This window comes from Rhinatrema bivittatum, chromosome 9, assembly GCF_901001135.1.
Source record: "Rhinatrema bivittatum chromosome 9, aRhiBiv1.1, whole genome shotgun sequence".
In the NCBI taxonomy this organism is placed as follows: domain Eukaryota; kingdom Metazoa; phylum Chordata; class Amphibia; order Gymnophiona; family Rhinatrematidae; genus Rhinatrema; species Rhinatrema bivittatum.
Window position 1 is genome coordinate 68,861,870 of NC_042623.1, and position 18,187 is coordinate 68,880,056.

Genomic DNA, 18,187 nt, shown 5'->3' on the forward strand with positions numbered 1-18,187 from the left:
GCTATCGGTGCCATTGGCTGGTCCCTGTTACATGGTAGGAGCAATGGACTGCTGGCACCATCTTAAAAATGGTGCGGGCCATTTTATGACATTTATAGACCTAGACATCTAAAAGGCTATGATTGTAGTTCCTTATCTTGAGTAATAACAAAAAAATTAAAATGAATTTAAAAAACATACCGTACTGCAGCTATTTATCTAGAAAGGTGTATGATATAGGTTGTATCTGTACATATTGCTTTTATCTGCCTCTTTTTAACTCTTCCAACTCTGGTACTGAGACACAAGGGAGTAAAAAAGCAAACATCAATTATGGCCAATAACAAAAAGGACATTTGCTAACCTTAGCCCAGTGGCTAATAATACCATATACCCTAATTCCACATGTACATCGTACATTTCATATTCAAACCAAAAATATGTAGGTAACAAGGGGTGGGAGATACCTCAGGATCCCTATATTACACTGCCTATATTGGGCCGGATTTTAAAAGTCCTACACGCGCTGGGCCTATTTTATAAAGGCCCAGTGATGGGCGTAAAGTCCCGGGATGCATCTAAGCCCCAGGGCTTTATAAAAGGGGCGGTCCATGGGTGGGGCAGGGGCGAGGCCAGAGGCCAGAGGCCATTCGCAGGCTGCCGGCGTGCACAACTTATGCCTGCCTGGAGGCAGGTGCAAAAGGTAAGATAAAGGCCGGGGGGGGGGGGGGTGTGGAGCCGGGCTAGGAGGAGGAAATGTTAGGGGAAGGGGTGGGAAGGTTAGAATAGGGGGAAGGGAATGGGGGAAGGCTGCGGGCTTCGGCGAGCGCAATGTGCATTAGTATGCACCCCCTTGCGCACAGCGACCCATGATTTTATAACATGCATGCGCATGTTAAAAAATCGGGCATACATGTGTTCGCGCCGGGTGGCGTGCGCAGGTTTGAAAATCTACCCAATTATGTATTAACAGTTTTCTTCCCACCTGTCCTCCAAACCTCCAGTTCCCAAACTACCCAATCAAGAATAGCTTAATAATATTTAACCAAATTCCTATATGAAGAGTATGTAAAGATTGTAAGGCTTACTTGAATAAATATGCAAGTATAATAAACCAAAATCATGCATTGGCTCTCAGAAGCAATAAGAACATAAGAAATTGCCATGCTGGGTCAGAGCAAGGGAACATCAAGAACCTGGCAATTACCCAAACACCAAGAAGATCCCATGCTACTGATGCAATTAATAGCAGTGGCTATTCCCTAAGAGGTTTATTTTAAAAACATACGCGCGCGCGTACTTTTGTTCGCGCACCAGGCGCGAACAAAAGTACGCTGGATTTTATAAGATACGCGCGGCTACGCACGTATCTTATAAAATCCAGGGTCGGCGTGCGCAAGGGGGTGCACATTTGTGCAACTTGCACGCGCCGAGCCCTGCGCGCACTGCCCGTTCCCTCCGAGGCCGCTCTGAAATCGGAGCGGCCTCGAAGGGAACTTTTCTTCTAGCCCCCGCACCTTCCCTTCCCTTCCCCTACCTAACCTACCCCCCCCGGCCCTATCTAGACCCCCCCCCTACCTTTATCGGAGAAGTTACTACTGCCTATGGGCAGTAGTAACTTACGCGCACCGGAGCGGCAGGCCCCGACAGAGGCCGCTGTGTCGGGGCACTCGCCCCGCCCCCGGACCGCCCACATGCCCCTGGACACGCCCCCAATACCTAACCGTACCCCCCTGGCCATGCCCCCGACCGCCCATTTTTGCAAGCCCCGAGACTTACGCGCGTCCCGGGGCTTGCGCACACCGCCAAGCTTATGAAAAATAGGCTCGGCGCACACAGGGGGGGTTTGGATAGGTTTTCAGGAGGTACACGCGTATCTTACGCACGTACCCCTTTGAAAATCTACCCCTAAGTAAACTTGGTTAATAGCAGGTAATGAACTTCTCCTCCAAGAACTTATCCAAACCTTTTTTGAACCCATCTACACTAACTGCACTAACCACATCCTCTGGCAACAAATTCAAGAGTTTAATTGTGCATTGAGTGAAAAAGAATTTTCTCTGATTAGTATTAAATGTGCTACTTGCTAACTTCATGGAATGCCCTCTAGTCCTTCTATTATCCGAAAGTGTAAATAACCGATTCACATCTACTCGTTCAAGGGGCTCATATTCAAAATAGCCTTTGCCCTTACTATGTCACAGGGGCTACCGGTGCCATTGGTCGGCCCCTGTCACATGGTAGGAGCACAAGATGGCGTGGGCCATCCAGTGCTCCTACCATGTGACAGGGTCCGGCCAATGGCATGGATACCGTGTCACATGGTAAGGGCAAAGGGCCATCGGCGCCATTTTGATTAGTGGCAGCCAACGGCCTGGGAGCAGGAGATCACTCCAGGGACACCCACTGGACCACCAGGTACCTGTAAAAAGTTTTTTGGGGTTGTCGGGAGGGTGGGGTAAGCTAAGGTATTAGTTTTAAAGGGTCAGGGTTGGTTTTTTGTTTATCGGCTCGGGTGCAGCCGATAAACAAAACCGCGATCGGGCCCGATGAAAAAAAACCCACATGTGAATCGGAACCAGAATCCGAACTGATTCCGGTTCCGATTCCCATCTCTAATGAGTGATGTTCATGATGTCATGGGGTTGATGCATCTGTGAAATGTTTCTCTGTTATATGACCAAATACAGGACAGAGTATATTTTTGTTTAGTGAAATAAAGAGAATTTACAAAACAAAAAAAAAATACTCCACTGTGCTAATGTCATCGATGGGTGACTTTAGGAGAGTTCCTGCCAAGAGGTCCATGTAATGCATGAAGTGATGTGCACGCACCTATGGCCAGTGGCATTGGTAGGGGCTCAATGTTGCAGCAGCATGCCTTCTGCCGGAGATCTTCACAGCATCCTGGGGTGAGTGTGGATGGTCACAGGGTTGTCCCGAGGTTGGCCCGACATAAAAGGCACTGAATGTCCTTGAATAAATTGCTAGTTATCTATATAAGTCTTATCCAGCTAACTTTAGGCCTGATATTGAGTAGGTCTAACATATCCGGTGAACATAACCGGATAAATTTGAAAATCGCTACTTATCAGGCTATATTAGCCTTATAAGTAGCTCCTCCCCAGAATGTTCATATGCCGCCCACCACATATCCTGCTAACTACTTAGATATTTAGTTATGCAGATAAGTGGTGGCCATAAACAGTATCTGATATTCAGGTGCCACTACTTAGCAGAATTAGTCCCTATTAATTCAGTAAAGTAGCGATGAATATCGGCCTGAGTGCTTTTAACAAGCAGAAGCACTTGTAAAAGCATTAATACACTTTAGTACATTGGCTCCAAAATGAACTAGTTAAAGATATTACTAGGGCTAATCTCTTTAATTGTTTATTTTCTACTACTGGGTCTTAAAAAAAACCATTTAAGATTGATATGGATATATGTATTATTCTATTATGTTTGTTATTCTTTGTGTTATATGGACTATTTTATTATGTATGTTATTTTGTTCCCTGCCCCTGAGCTTTGAAGGCTATGGGTAACTGATATTTTAAATTAAATAAATTAAATAAATTAGACACCTGTCTAACTTGGAATTAATTTATAGTTTTCAATAAGTTAAATCATTGTCCCTAACTATCATAATGAAATAAATGTTTGACAGGAGTATTTATTTATTAAAAAGGCATAAAACTAATGGGGATCTAGCCTTGCAGGTCTTTGCTGAATATATAGAGTTTCACTGTTTTTTCTCAATGTTGCTGAACTTGATAGACCACTGATCTGTTCCAGTATCATACTTCTTATATTCTTAGGATCATTTGAATGTCAAGCTTTTGGTAACTTGGCTCTTTATTCAGTGCTGCATCACATCTGAATGCGGGTGACCTTTTCTATATAGTAATGTCCCCATTATGTATATTAATGCTCTCAGTCAGACTTATTATACAGTGTGCATGTGCAAATCAATGAGGTGAGATCTGAATCTAACCTTATCTTGGGATTTGTAGATGCACACTGTAAAAAATGAACATACTGTTTGTCAGTAACTTACACTGTTCTTTGTAGATATGGGGCATTTTGGTATAATGCAAGGAATAATAGAAAGTAGCTATACTTCTCTTTGAGCAGTTTACTGTCAGTCTTGTTTAATCAGGTGATTGCTCCCTTATTCTGCATGAATAATTAATAGACCTACAGAAAATCTTAACTTCATCATTGACAGATATTTAAACTGGAAGAGGGAGTAATGGATGGAAGCCAATTGAGTCAAGATGTCACCCTCGAGGAACAAAACTAGAGAAGAAAGACACAATAGCAAGGATCATACAAGGCTACCCTGATCAGCATAAATAAGGAGAGCATGAATGAGATTGATAATGAATGTAGACAAGTAGAGGAGAATTGCTGGAAAGCTATTAGCACAAATACTAATATTTTAGGTAATAAAATTGCAAACGTGCAAATACTTATGGTAGAGGCAGATATTGTTGCTATTACACAAACATGGTTTCATGAGTCCCATGAAGGGGATAGGTATGTACCAAGCTATTATCTGTTCAGAAAGGATAACAATGGCAAAAACGGGGGGGGAATTGTTCCTCTTTATGCAAAATAATAATAATAATAATAATAATATCTAAGGTACTGAATTGCAGGGGGTATTGGGGAAGGAGGCACTGTGTGTTATCTTAGAAAGGGGTGATGCTGGCATGCGCTACAGACCTCTAACATAGGTGTAAGTACTAGTCAGAGATATCTGGCCAAGGATATCCAAAAGGTAAGAATGAAGGGGGATTTTGGAAGGAGATTTTAACCTGATAGATGTAGATTGGAGTATCCCAGTCACATAATCAGAGATATCCTGCACTGCGTTCAAGGATCTCGCCTCAAACAAATGAGGAAAAGACTGATATTGGACGTGGTATTTATTGGTGGATAAAGCATTTCTAATATCCAAGTAGTCTTCCACCTGTGCATCAAGGATCATCAGATAATATGGTTTGATATAGCAGCTAAGACAAGGAGAAAGCTGGATATTTTGGATTTTCAGAAGGCATTTGACAAAGTCCCTCATGAGAGGCTTCTAAGAAAACTAAAAAGTCATGGGATAGGAGGCGATGTCCATTCATGGATTACAAACTGGCTAAAAGACAGGAAACAGAGAGTAGGATTAAATGGTCAATTTTCTCAGTGGAAAAGGGTAAACAGTGGAGTGCCTCAAGGATCTTTACTTGGACCTGTGCTTTTCAATATTTATTTATTTATTTATTTGATGAGTTTTATATACCGTTATTCGGTTGAGCCATCATAACGGTTTACAAAGGTGTACAATATCTTGAAACTGAGCATTAGTAAGAACGGTAAACAGATTCTTAACAAATGGGTAGTAGTATAGAAACATTTGAATCATTAAACAGTATTAGCGAAATGGATATCGAGTCCAGAATGAGATGATATGAGGAAAGAGGGGGAGGGGAAGAAGGGATGGGGGGAAAGGGTGGATTATGGGGTAAGCAATTGGGAGTTCAGTTGAAAGTCGGTATGATTAGATGGTTGAAAGTCAGTGAGGAACTTGCGGAACAATATTGTTTTTGTCCTTTTTGAATGTTTTTAGGTCGAGCTGAATTTGTAAGAATTTAGGTAGGGTATTCCACATTTTGGGTGAGGCAATTGAGAAGGCTCTTTCTCTAGTGGTTGCCAGATGTGCATCCTTGACAGGGGGAATGTTTAGGTAGCCAGAGTTGTTGGATCGTAGGTTTCTTGCAGGCTTTTGAGGGATTATGTATAATGAGTTAAGACCTTGATTATCATTATTTTGGATTTTATGGATAATAGTCATCGATTTGTATGCAATCCGTGCGTTGATGGGTAACCAGTGAAGTGCTGTCAGAATTGGTGTGATGTGTTCGCTTCTTTTTGTACCAGTTAGGACTCTGGCAGCTGGAAAGGTATACAATGAGTGAGGTTATCAAATTTGCAGATGATACAAAATTATTCAGAGTAGTTAAATCACAAGCAGACTGTGATACATTACAGGAGGACCTTGTAAGACTGGAAGATTGGGCATCCAAATGGCAGATGAAATTTAATGTGGACAAGTGCAAGGTGTTGCATATAGGGAAAAATAACCCTTGCTGTAGTTACACGATGTTAGGTTCCATATTAGGAGCTACCAGGAAAAAGATCTAGTCATCATAGTGGATAATACTTTAAAATCATCGGCTCAGTGTGCTGCAGCAGTCAAAAAAGCAAACAGAATGTTAGGAATTATTAGGAAGGGAATGGTTAATAAAACTGAAAATGTCATAATACCTCTGTATTGCTCCATGGTGAGACCACACCTTGAATACTGTGTACAATTCTGGTCGCTGCATCTCATAAAAGATATAGTTGCGATGGAGAAGGTACAGAAAAGGGCAACCAAAATGATAAAGAGGATGGAACAGCTCCCCTATGAGGAAAGGCTGAAGAGATTAGGGCTGTTAAGCTTGGAGAAGAGACGGCTGAGGGGGGATATGATAGAGGTCTTTAAGATCATGAGAGGTCTTGAACGAGTAGATGTGAATCGGTTATTTACACTTTCGAATACTAGAAGGACTGGGGGGCATTCCATGAAGTTAGCAAGTAGCACATTTAAGACTAATCGGAGAAGATTCTTTTTCACTCAACGCACAATAAAGCTCTGGAATGTGTTGCCAGAGGATGTAGTTAGTGCAGTTAGTGTAGCTGGGTTCAAAAAAGGTTTGGATAAGTTCTTGGAGGAGAAGTCCATTAACTGCTATTAATCAAGTTTACTTAGGGAATAGCCACTGCTATTAATTGCATCAGTAGCATGGGATCTTCTTAGTTTTTGGGTAATTGCCAGGTTCTTGTGGCCTGGTTTGGCCTCTGTTGGAAACAGGATGCTGGGCTTGATGGACCCTTGGTCTGACCCAGCATGGCAATTTCTTATGTTCTTATTTTCTTATGTTCATCTACAACCATACTAATATTGCTGGCTATTTAGATTATTATGGAACTTTGTAGCTAAACATGGAAAAGGTGAATGCTGGAGGGAAGTAGGGATCTTGTATGATTTTCTACCAAGATGGTGTACAGCAGAGGAAGTGAAAAAGGCTGTCTTACATAAGAAGAAATCTTGCAGGTGATCACTTTCTGCGACTAGCAGCAGTGTAGGCTGGTTAACTGGGTAGACAGGATGGGACAAATGGTCTTCTCTTGTCATTTTCTGTTACTGTTATATCATTGCTGATTCAAAACTTCAAGACTGAAATACTGCATTCTAATATATAGCACTAAAATATAGCATTGTAGTCCCTCTAAAGGAGAAAATAGCTTAATGATTCAGGGTTTAGCATGTTTCAATAGAAAATATGTTCTCTCTTAGCTAGCATTGCAAACTATTACAGTCTATTAGTGAAAAAATACTATTAATTCCTATGCATTCTACCGTATCTACTAAGAGATATATACGTTTTGGTGAGCTGCATTATCAAAGTCTCTATAGAACCTATCGAGAATTCTACATGCTACAAGCTCCTATGGAACCTTATGAGAGTAAGCGTTGGGATGCTGCAGGTCCTTACATAGACTTTGAAAGGTCTCTATGCTTCAAGCTACTATTTATGTTTAAAATAATCGGAGTTTGAGGCCATGGACACAGATGGAAATTCAAATAAATAAATATAAAAATGTCATCACAAATTGTATATAGGGTACTTTTCAGACTGACTGCATATCTGCAATGTCTGTGGATACCTTATGCCCATGGACTTTGCACTAATTTTCACATTGAAAAATGTCTAAAGAAAATTGTCCCCACATAGTTGTACTTCATGTTTTGTGCGGGTAATTTTCTGTTTAGAAATGCATATATGAAATTTCAAAAGTGTGCACATAGTTCCAAACCCTGCCGCCAAGAATGCCTTTATCTACTATATGAGTTTAGTGGTGCTATGCACATACTTTTCCTTGCATATAGGTATGCAATTTTAAAAATGTCTATTTCTTTAGTAAAATAGTGTTTTATCTGCGGAACGGCTTAGAATATTACCCTACACATGTCTATAGTTTAACATATTGCATTGAACTGAAAGAACAAGAAAGGATTATAATTCACTGACATAGAAGACAGATGAAGGCATAGGGCACAGGGGAGATCAGAAACAAAGTCAGAATACACAAAAGAGTATGGAGTTGCCTTTCAACAGGTTTCTCGTTCAGTAGAAATGCAAACTGTTCCTGATGTTATGGGATGAGAGACAATGAAGCATGTGAAAAGGTAATTCCTGTGTTCTAAGGTTAATATCCAAGAACCCTAGAAAAACACATGGCAAACCCACCAAGTAATAGCACAGCTATCCTGATAGCAAAACTGTAAAGGAGGAGCTGTTTCCATAGAGATCAATACTGAAAAGGAATTGGCCAAGTAACTCTACCAAACTGGTGAAGTTTTGCCTCAGACAAGTTTTGACTCAAGTAACATTTAGTCAGATAAAACAAAGGCGGGCTGGAGGGGCATTCCAGAAATGTGGCCTAAATTTATCCAGATAGCACAGATATTCAGTGCTATCTGGATAAATTTAGGTGGGTACATCACGATGGGTAAATCAGCAGTCTGCTGGGTATGTTCAGCAGCTAAAGTTACCTGCATGACTTCCTGCTCAATATGGTGCCTATAGTCTTTACTTTTAGTTTTCTGATGTGGGGAATGTTTAAGAAAGGTTGCAAAATTGTGACAGTGAAATTTTTATGGCTTTTACAAACAGAAAAAAGATAGATATTGTGAACTTAATTTACTGAAGCTTTTTCTCATTCTGTGTCTATGAGGACAATAAAAAAAAAAAAAGCTTAGTAAATCAAGATCTATATTTTGCAAATTCCTTTAACAGATTACAGAGAAGGTTTTCTTGTTTTACTTGCCTCTCCAAAGAACAGATACAGATGTGGATTTTGCATACTGCTCACACAATACAGGCTTTTTAATTTATTGCTACTGATTTCTGTCAGATTAGTGAACGTGTCTTCTTGTCACAGTTTATATAGCATTTCTGAAAGTACTCAAACCATTTAAATATAAATATTTGCACTAGCTCAATGTGAAAAGAGAAAAAGATCTTATTTTCAAAAGGAAGTTCCCCTAGGAACAGTAGAAACTTTTTAAAATGGAATCTATAGAGGTACATATTCAACTGCCACACAGCTCTGCTGGTTAGCCGGCTATCAAGTGCTGTGTATCCAGCAGCGCAGCCATGCCACTGAATTTACTGGGCCACCTTAAAGTAAGCCAGTTATGTTTAACCAGCCAATTTTACAATAGCCATTTGGCCTGACCAGAGTTGACTGGATAAATCCACCAGCTAACCCTGAATTTCCAGTTAACTGGTTAACTTATCCAGCCAATTTGACTGCTCCCTAATCTGCCCATTCCTCATCCCTGACTTGCCCGGCTAAAAACTTAGCTGGCTAAGCCACTTAGGTGGTTAAGTGGCACCCGTTGACCGTAGCCAGATATTCAATGGTAGCACAAGGTTGGCTAAATGCCATTTTGAATACTGGACTGCAAATGCTTAAATATTAGTTTTGGGGTATTTTAATAGAAAGGTGCCAGTTCTCAGACAGGGCCCAGACTAACATGGGTGGGCACTAGACTAGAAGGGGGATAGGGAATGAACTCCCCTCCCCAGCTTGAATTCTAACTACTTCCTTTTCCTTGATCCCAGTATTTATTTTCTCCGCCTTTCCCTGACTCAGAGTATTCTCCTCCTTCTCCCAGCACTCTCCCCCTCCTACCCCAGGACTCTCCTTTGTCCTCTTCTTCCCTGATCAGAGCACTCTATGCACCTTTCTCTGATTAAAGCATTCTTTCCCCCTCCCCATCTCAACCCTAGCATGATCTCCCATCTCCTCCCTGATTCCTATATAATTTCCCCGCTCCCCAGCCAGTTGACAGTACATCCCCTCTCTTCTCATCTCACCTCCGAGGCGACTTAGTTCCTCCTCCGGCCACAGAGCATCTTCATCATTTCCAAGGCCTTGCAGAAACTGCAGCCTAAGCCTCTTTACTGCTGAGGGGGAAAGCCAGAAGAAAGTTTCAGCAAGGCAGTGGTACAGGGGCTTGGCTGACCAGATGTTTGTTTTGTAATTGAGTGCAGCTCGGAGGGGAGGAGGAGAGAACCACTTGCTTGATCAGGTGTTCTGGACAAAACAGCATTGAAAGAAAAAAGGAGCAGCAACGGCCAAGTCCAGTTACAATCGGGTATACAGGACCCCTGAAGTAATAAGAAAAAAAAAAAAAAGGATCACCGTTTCCTGCCAGCTATAAAGCAGTGCCATTGTTTGCAGCAGCAGGTAATGCTGCAGAGGAATGGTGAGACAAAAAATACCCCTTCTTCCGGACCTTGCTGCTGTTTTAGCCTCTGCTAGAAAAAAGGTGCCTATGTTAGGTATGAGCACATACCAACAACAACAACAAAAATTGTCCTTTATTTTTTCTTTTTATAGTGTAATATCATTGTATTGTGTATGTTCACATTTTCTTTGGGTATAATAGATCTAATCTATATGCAACATTAATATTTTTTTTCCTTGCAGTACAATGGTTGGTCTCCTGCAGTTTTATTGGTTGTCTTTTCAATCATTTTTCATCATCTTTTGATGTATGTACATATTCACACTTTTAATTTTCTTTCATTTCCTTTCTTCTTCATTTCTCCTCTAGCATGTATTTATTAACAATGTACAAAGTTGATATTGCATGTTTCTTCTCTATCTCATCAAAATCATCTTTTTAGGGGATGCCAAGAAAACTTGGCTTGATTAATTTTTGAAGGTATCAACATCGCTAGGGAACACTACCAATTAAATTAATGAGCTGAAACCATGCTATAAATACAAGACTGGTTAGAAATGAGATGTGGCAAAAACTTTTAGGCTCAGTTTACTGAAAAAATTTCTTCAATTCTGGGCCCAATTCAGAAAGGCTTATCTCCTATTCTATGTCTATGTGAAAAAGATTTAGATGAATCAGGCCCTTTGTATTTATGGGAAAATGCTTAGTACATATGACCCTTTGTGTGATCATTGCTGGTTTAAGAAATAAATAAATGCTTATTGTAATTCTATTTTAATCAGTGTGTAAAAGGAATGTTCTAAAACAAATGTATATTTCTTTTTATAGCTCATGATACTCTGATATTTCTAAACATTGCAGACTAAGGCCTGGATTTTCTAATGGCGCATGGATTTCTGAATCCTGCGGTAATGGGAGGCGGGGGGGACGAAGTGGGGGGTGGACCTGTGAAAGCTGGCAGTGATCGCACCACTGCGGTGTTATCGCTGGCGGCTTTGGCACCAATAGTGTCACCGTGAATGGTGGTGCTATTGGGCGCGCTACTAGCAGCGATAACGGGTCTTACCTTATCGCCGCCAGCGAAGTTACCACCACGTCCGCCCCGACGCCACCCGACTCCTCCTCTTCCGGTCCCGACTCCACCCCGACTCTGCCCCTATCTAGCTATTGCATGCGATAGTTAGAAAATTACCTCCTAAGATTGATTCTTAATAAGGAGGGAGAAGAGTATAGCTATAGTATATTTTTATAGCAACAACACCACTCTAAAAAAATATTATTAAAAACATAGAAACGTGATGGCAGAAAAAGACATATGACCTGTCTAGTCTGCCAATTAGCACCAACTAATTCAGCTTACAATTCTTAGAGATCCCTAGTTTATATCCCATGCATTCATGAAATCAGATACTGTCCATCCCCTCCACAGGGAGGCTGTTCCATGCAGCCACCATCCTTTCTGTAAAGAAATATTTCCTCAGATTGCTCCTGAGTTCATTCCACGCTCATCCCATTGAACATTAATACTTAATTAATAAAATTGTGATGTTTACTTTTAATAATGCTTCAAGACAGTTTGTCTACATATCATTCCTTTGAAGAAATGTTTATTATATAGCAGGAATAAGGAACTCCAATCCTCAAGAGCCACCATATATCAGTCAGGTTTCCAGGATATCCCTTGGGAAAAATTTGCTTGCACTACCTCCAATGTATATAAATTTATCTAATATGGGGTAGATTTTCAGAGCCCTGCTCGCCTAAATCCGCCCAAAACCGGGCGGATTTAGGCGAGCAGGGCCCTGCGCGCCGGGAAGCCTATTTTACATAGGCCTCCCGGCGCGCGCAGAGCCCCGGGACTCGCGTAAGTCCCGGGGTTCTCGGAGGGGGGCGTGTCGGGGGCATGTCGGGGGGCGGGCCCGGTCGTCGCGGCGTTCCGGGGGCGTGTCGGCAGCGTTTTGGGGGCGGGTACGGGGCGTGGCTACGGCCCGGGGGCGTGGCCGCGCCCTCCGTACCCGCCCACAGGTCGCGGCCCGGCGCGCAGCAGGCCCGCTGGCGCGCGGGGATTTACGTCTCCCTCCGGGAGGCGTAAATCCCCCGACAAAGGTAAGCGGGGGGTGTAGACAGGGCCGGGCGGGTGGGTTAGGTAGGGGAAGGGAGGGGAAGGTGAGGGGAGGGCAAAGGAAAGTTCCCTCCAAGGCCGCTCCGATTTCGGAGCGGCCTTGGAGGGAACGCGCAGGCTATACAAAATCGATAGCCTTGCGCGTGCCGATCCAGGATTTTAGTGGATACGCGCGGCTCCGCGCATATCTACTAAAATCCAGCGTACTTTTGCTTGAGTCTGATGCGCAAGCAAAAGTAGGCTGATCGCGCTTCTTTTAAAATCTACCCCTATGTATTCATCAGGAATATTCTGAAAATGTGACTGGTGTCTGGCCCCCAAGGACCAGAGGTTCCCCACCCCTGTTGTATAAAAAATTGTCCCCTATTTCACTAAATTGCTCTTTAGAAATCCCAATATATTTAAAACATTGCACAGAAAAGAAAGATTGTAGAACAAGATATTGACTCATTTGTTTTGATTGCTTCACAGGTCTCCTGACAAATGCAGCAACAGAGAATCCTCGTAGAAGCGGTATTGGCTCTGTGTGAGCTGCTTACCATGGTCAAGATTCACTGCTGTTGATCATCATCTGTACGTCGTCAACTCAATTGTATGTTTCTCTGTATCTCATAAAAGACAGCGTAATTCCTCTAAACTATGAGCTAAATTCTGTTCTACCATACTATGGAGCATTGGACTAAGGAATATAGATCTGAGAGATATGCTTGGGCATTAGCAATACAGTTCATGGCTAACGTTTCATCCACGTTATACACTACTGCTGGACTTGAAGTTGACTTCTTGTTTTATCTGAAGATATTACCCTGCTGAAGAGTATTCATCCCAATCAGCCTTAGAAGAAGACTGTTTTCTCTACAGGAGGATACTGACTTGCAAAAGAGAATCTCTTCTTGTGCCCTAGACTATCCGAATTGCTTTTATTTTCTTAAACATTCGGAATATACAATAGACCAAAGAACAAAATCTATATTGAAAAAGGACATAACCTTATTATTAAACAAAGTTATTGGGAGTTAGAAAATATAAGGGTTTCCAGAGAAGACATGAATTGAGCTGTCACCAAGCTGTAACATTGCTGCCCAGGGAAAAGTGTTTAAGGAGCACTGCAGTAAAAGCTGATATAAAAAACTGCACTTGAAAGCCACATCTAAAAATCCTAATGGAGCACTGAGAGAAAGCTAGAGCTTATACTAAAAGAATCATCAACAACAACAACAGAAACTTAAGAAACATGCAGACTGTCAAAATGTCATGTTTATTCCTCTGTACTTAGATTGACTTTCTCGTACTAAAAATCATTTTTCGTTTTAACCAGTAAAACATGCCTCTTCTACAGTTTCATTTTTGATAGTTGAATAATACAGTATTTGCAAAAGAGCATGTCTGGTCATCTGTGGCCTACAGTATGTCTCATCCGAACCATTTAGCACCAGAAAGCAAATTAAAGACAACAAAGTAACACTTGTTTGAAAGAGATCATTAATTGTATTTTGAAAAGCCTAAAGTTATATATTTAACAGTTTTTATATGTTGTATATTTGTAGAAAATCCTATTTAACAATTAACGTGGCAACTCTGCCAGTCTATGATCATGGCTCAGAGTTAAGTTGTGTTTTATTACTTCAGTTGTCTCTGAAGTGACTGGTGTAGTTTGCTTTCTTCCATTGGGACATTCTGGATGTAAAGCATGAACAGAGAGGACTCTGTAGAAAAAGCAAAGAATAATGTTGTTTATATTACATAAATGCATTCAACCATTGCACTGTTGGAAGGCAGTTTTTTGTCTTTATGTACTGGTAAAAGCAGAGTGTAAAATATTTTAATTATTGTTTTTCATGTCGAGATCTTTTTTAAAATCTTTGCCCCCTTCTACAGCCTACAAAATTTGTTTTGCAGCCAATTCCTTGTACCAGGTTCTGTTTTACCTCGAAAAAAAAAAATCGTTTCCCTTACATTATGAGAAAACAAAGAGAAAAACAAAGAATAGAATGTAGAGCATACAGAAATAAAGGAAATTTCTTGCTACTGTATCATCCTACCTACAGTGCAGTATAATACACAGTGGTATGATTAGATCACAAGACTAAGCTTTTGTCTTCCTGGCCAGTGTCATTCAGTTTTAACAGTCTCTCAAGATTCCCTTTTGGTATACTACCTAGTATTCTAATTACCATTTACAATTTTGCTAGTTTACCCTTACTAAATAACACAAGAGTGTGAATATTCAATCTAGCAACCATATTATAGAGCAAAGACACAGTGAAGAACGTGTGCTTAAGGCTTGTTCCAAAACATTGTTGATTGTATTAAAATATGCATTTAAATAATAAGGGAAAAAACACAGTTGTTACGTAAGGCAAATTTATTTTTTAAACTTTCTTTTTTAGTCTTATGGTTTTTGACCAGTGTCATAATTAAAGCCCAGACACTTGAAAAGTGGAATGGACTGGTTTCACTTTTAATTACCAATATCTGGTTAAAAATGTCATGCAATAAATGGTGGTAAACTCATCTGGCTACTAGAAACCCTACCTCCACCAATGTTCTTTGGTTGTTTTTCTTTTTCAATTTACACTAAAGGGATTGTAGTAGCCTTATTTAGTAAGCAAAAAGAATTAAAAGATATTACAACATTTTTGTTGCTTTACAGTATTTGCTTTTGTGTTGGCACAGCTAAGTTATAAAAATAAAGAAAAATCCTTTTGTAACTGAGCCTTTTGTTCCCTGACCCATTACATCACCAAAAGAATATTAGAACATTTTATGGACATCTTTCTTTTCCCCATAAGTGTGATATACACTTTGACTATAGACAGATGAGAGGAATTTGACTGGTAAGGACCTTTTAATATTTTGATCTGAAATGACATTTTTTTTAAATTATTTTAAGATATAACAAAAAAAAACAAAACTGCATGATTATTTATAGAGGTTATTGAACAACAAAATTATAAAGAGATTCTGCTTTTAGGTTTTTGTAAGGTGTTTAGTTTTGGCTCTTACCCTATCAAAATCTGTGTGCTTCATGTGGTTTTATCTTTTTCTTTGTTTAAGGCAAAATAACTACAGTTAGTTGTTTCATCTGATTCATTACTCTTACTTTTGCATCCTAGGGTGATGATGTGATAGAAATTAGTTAACCAGACACCACAAATTACTGACATAGATACTTGGCAACTAGATGTTAATCAACTCTTCATTCCCTCATTCATGCTCCTTCCCATGCATTGCAAATTGAGAGTTACATTGATACATTCATCATTTTGCTATTAATTTCTCAAGAATAATGCCTGCGATAAAAAAAAAGGGGCTTGTTTAGGGTAATTTTCCAGATGCCAGAGAGGCTTGAGAGAGAGAAAATGAGACAGAGACAGACAGACAGACAGGCTCTTTTTAAGGCTCTCATATAAGTAAAATATTTATACACTGTAAGAGGGGCAACTAGTAATTCAGGCAGAGGTTTTGGTGGTGACCTAGGTTTTGGGGGGCAGTTTTACATGCACAGTAAGAGGTACGAACAGCACAATAGACGTTAGTGAAGATTTTATGTGATTTGGAGTGATGACAGGTACACAAAGATGAGATTTGTACATTTTACTCTCGACCTAGCTTGATAGGTGCAGTTATTTCTGCATTAAATCGTGTGATAGCATGCGTTACGCTATTGCACACAACATTAAACACTCCTCATTTTCATAAACTCCGGCCAAACTTCTCACTTCTGACTAAATTTTAAAAATTTGCATACGCATCTCACAATGCATTACTTATCGCATGTGTTATGGTGTTATCGCGGGCATAGGAGATCTGATGGTCACTCTGCCTTAAATTTGTGCATTTCTTTCCTTTCTACAATAAATTACTCTAGGCCTAGCCTTGCCTCCTCACTGATGTATAAAACATGCAAACTTCACTCCAATTAGTTAAGATTATTGAGTATTTTTCAGGGATGGGTGAATTGGATCAGATTAATTCAAGCCACATTGGACTTGAGTCGCAACTGCCTCTGTACAGTTGTAGCTTTGATTAAATCTAAGCTGGATCACCAAAATTCAAGTAAACCCACAAGCCTGTAAAAGAGAAACTTGCGAGCCAGATATTGGCATCACATGTAAATGTTGTAAGATATCCATTCAAGTCAAAAGTTTCATGGAAGAGCAGTGTGGGTCACAAGAAATCTAACTACCTGTCCTTTATTTAATGATTTGAAAAGTCTGAGATATTGCAAATCTATAATATGATATTAAACAAAAACATTTTTTACAAATAATTGTATTTGTGAGCTAGATAAATATGTACAAGTTAAGAAAATTTATAAATGCATAAGAAATAAATTAGAGCTGGTTTGGTAAACCAGACAAAAAACTTGCTGAATCAGTCTTACCCAAGCATGCCTCTTCATCCATTCCTTTGCATCGGATCACTCCAGAAGACGTTGAAGTGACTTGCTGTAGCTGGTCTGGTGGCAGAATAAATTGAAGAAACTGTTACAAATGTTGCTGCTATTGCTTTTTATTTTTGATGGCTTGCCACATAACATGGGCAGCCAGGACCCCAGCATCTCCTTCAACTACCCTCCTTATAAAGCACCTCTGACACAATAACATACAGACGCACAAACTTGGGATCAACAATCCTGCAGCTTTATTTATGTATTTATGTATTTATTTATTTATTTACTTATTTAGAATTCTTATATACCGACATTCTTGAAAAAAAATCATATTGGTTTCCATTATAACAGAACAATCGCGGCTAAGGCGTTACATTAAAACAAGGCGTCTGATAAAATAAATACTGATAAAATAATACAAACAAGGCGTCTGATAAAATAATAAAAACCAATAACAATAATACCCAAGCTCATAACAAACCAAACCAACAGACCCAGTGGTCAACCACCATGCTCTAGCAGAATGCACTATTCCCAGGCTCCTTTTCCTGCAGGCCACCAACAGCACCACGCTACCTCAATATGTATCCACTGCCCCAGCCCAGTAAGGAGCCACCTCACAAGTAACTGCACCAAGTCTCTTACCATGAAATCAATATTTCTGTTGCTGACCCTCCAACCAACCCAACTGGTTAGTCAGTGCGACCCAGTAAAATTAACCAAGCTCAGGTAACCTGCATCCTCCAACATAGCTGTGACCAGAACAATACCAAAATAGAGAACAGGTAATAGGGATGCAGCCTGTTTCCACAGCCAAAACGTGGTAATGACTGAACGTGCCCAAAACTAAACTCCCTGCCTCCTAAATATCTTGCTCCTTTGCAGGAGCAAACCAATTAGCATCAGCAGCATAGCCAATTCTTTGAATCAAACTACAATGGAAAACCAGACACCTTGCATCACCCCCTTCTTTCCCCTGCTCCCCCACCACAAGGTCTAGCACACCACCAGCTGCATGAGGCTGGGCCTGACACACGTTTTACAGGCCAGTCAGGGATCCTGCCCAAGCTGACCCTCCCATTATGATATGTACTCTGTGTTAACCAAATAAATTACAGATAGCCTTCTGTGGCCTTCAGCTACATCTCAAAAACTTCTCAAATGATAACAGCTAGAAAGCAGCATTTATAACTTGGGCATGTAGGTCTTTTTTAATAGGCTTAAGTGAGTTCATGGAGCAACTTAATTCTATAACTAGAATGCTTTCATAATGAATCAGGATATGGATCAGGATGAATACTTTTTTCTTATTTTTTTCCCCAGTAGTTTA

General features: G+C 40.4%; 1 long non-coding RNA gene across 1 annotated transcript in view; it reads left to right on the top strand.

The window, feature by feature from the left end:
* The window catches only part of LOC115099396, a 287,823-nt gene extending 272,743 nt beyond the window's left edge, over positions 1-15,080 (top strand). Inside the window, exon 3 of the long non-coding RNA XR_003858766.1 lies at positions 12,933-15,080. This is a non-coding gene — a long non-coding RNA (uncharacterized LOC115099396). The remainder of the gene's footprint in view (positions 1-12,932) is intronic.
* The last annotated feature ends 3,107 nt before the right edge of the window (positions 15,081-18,187 follow it).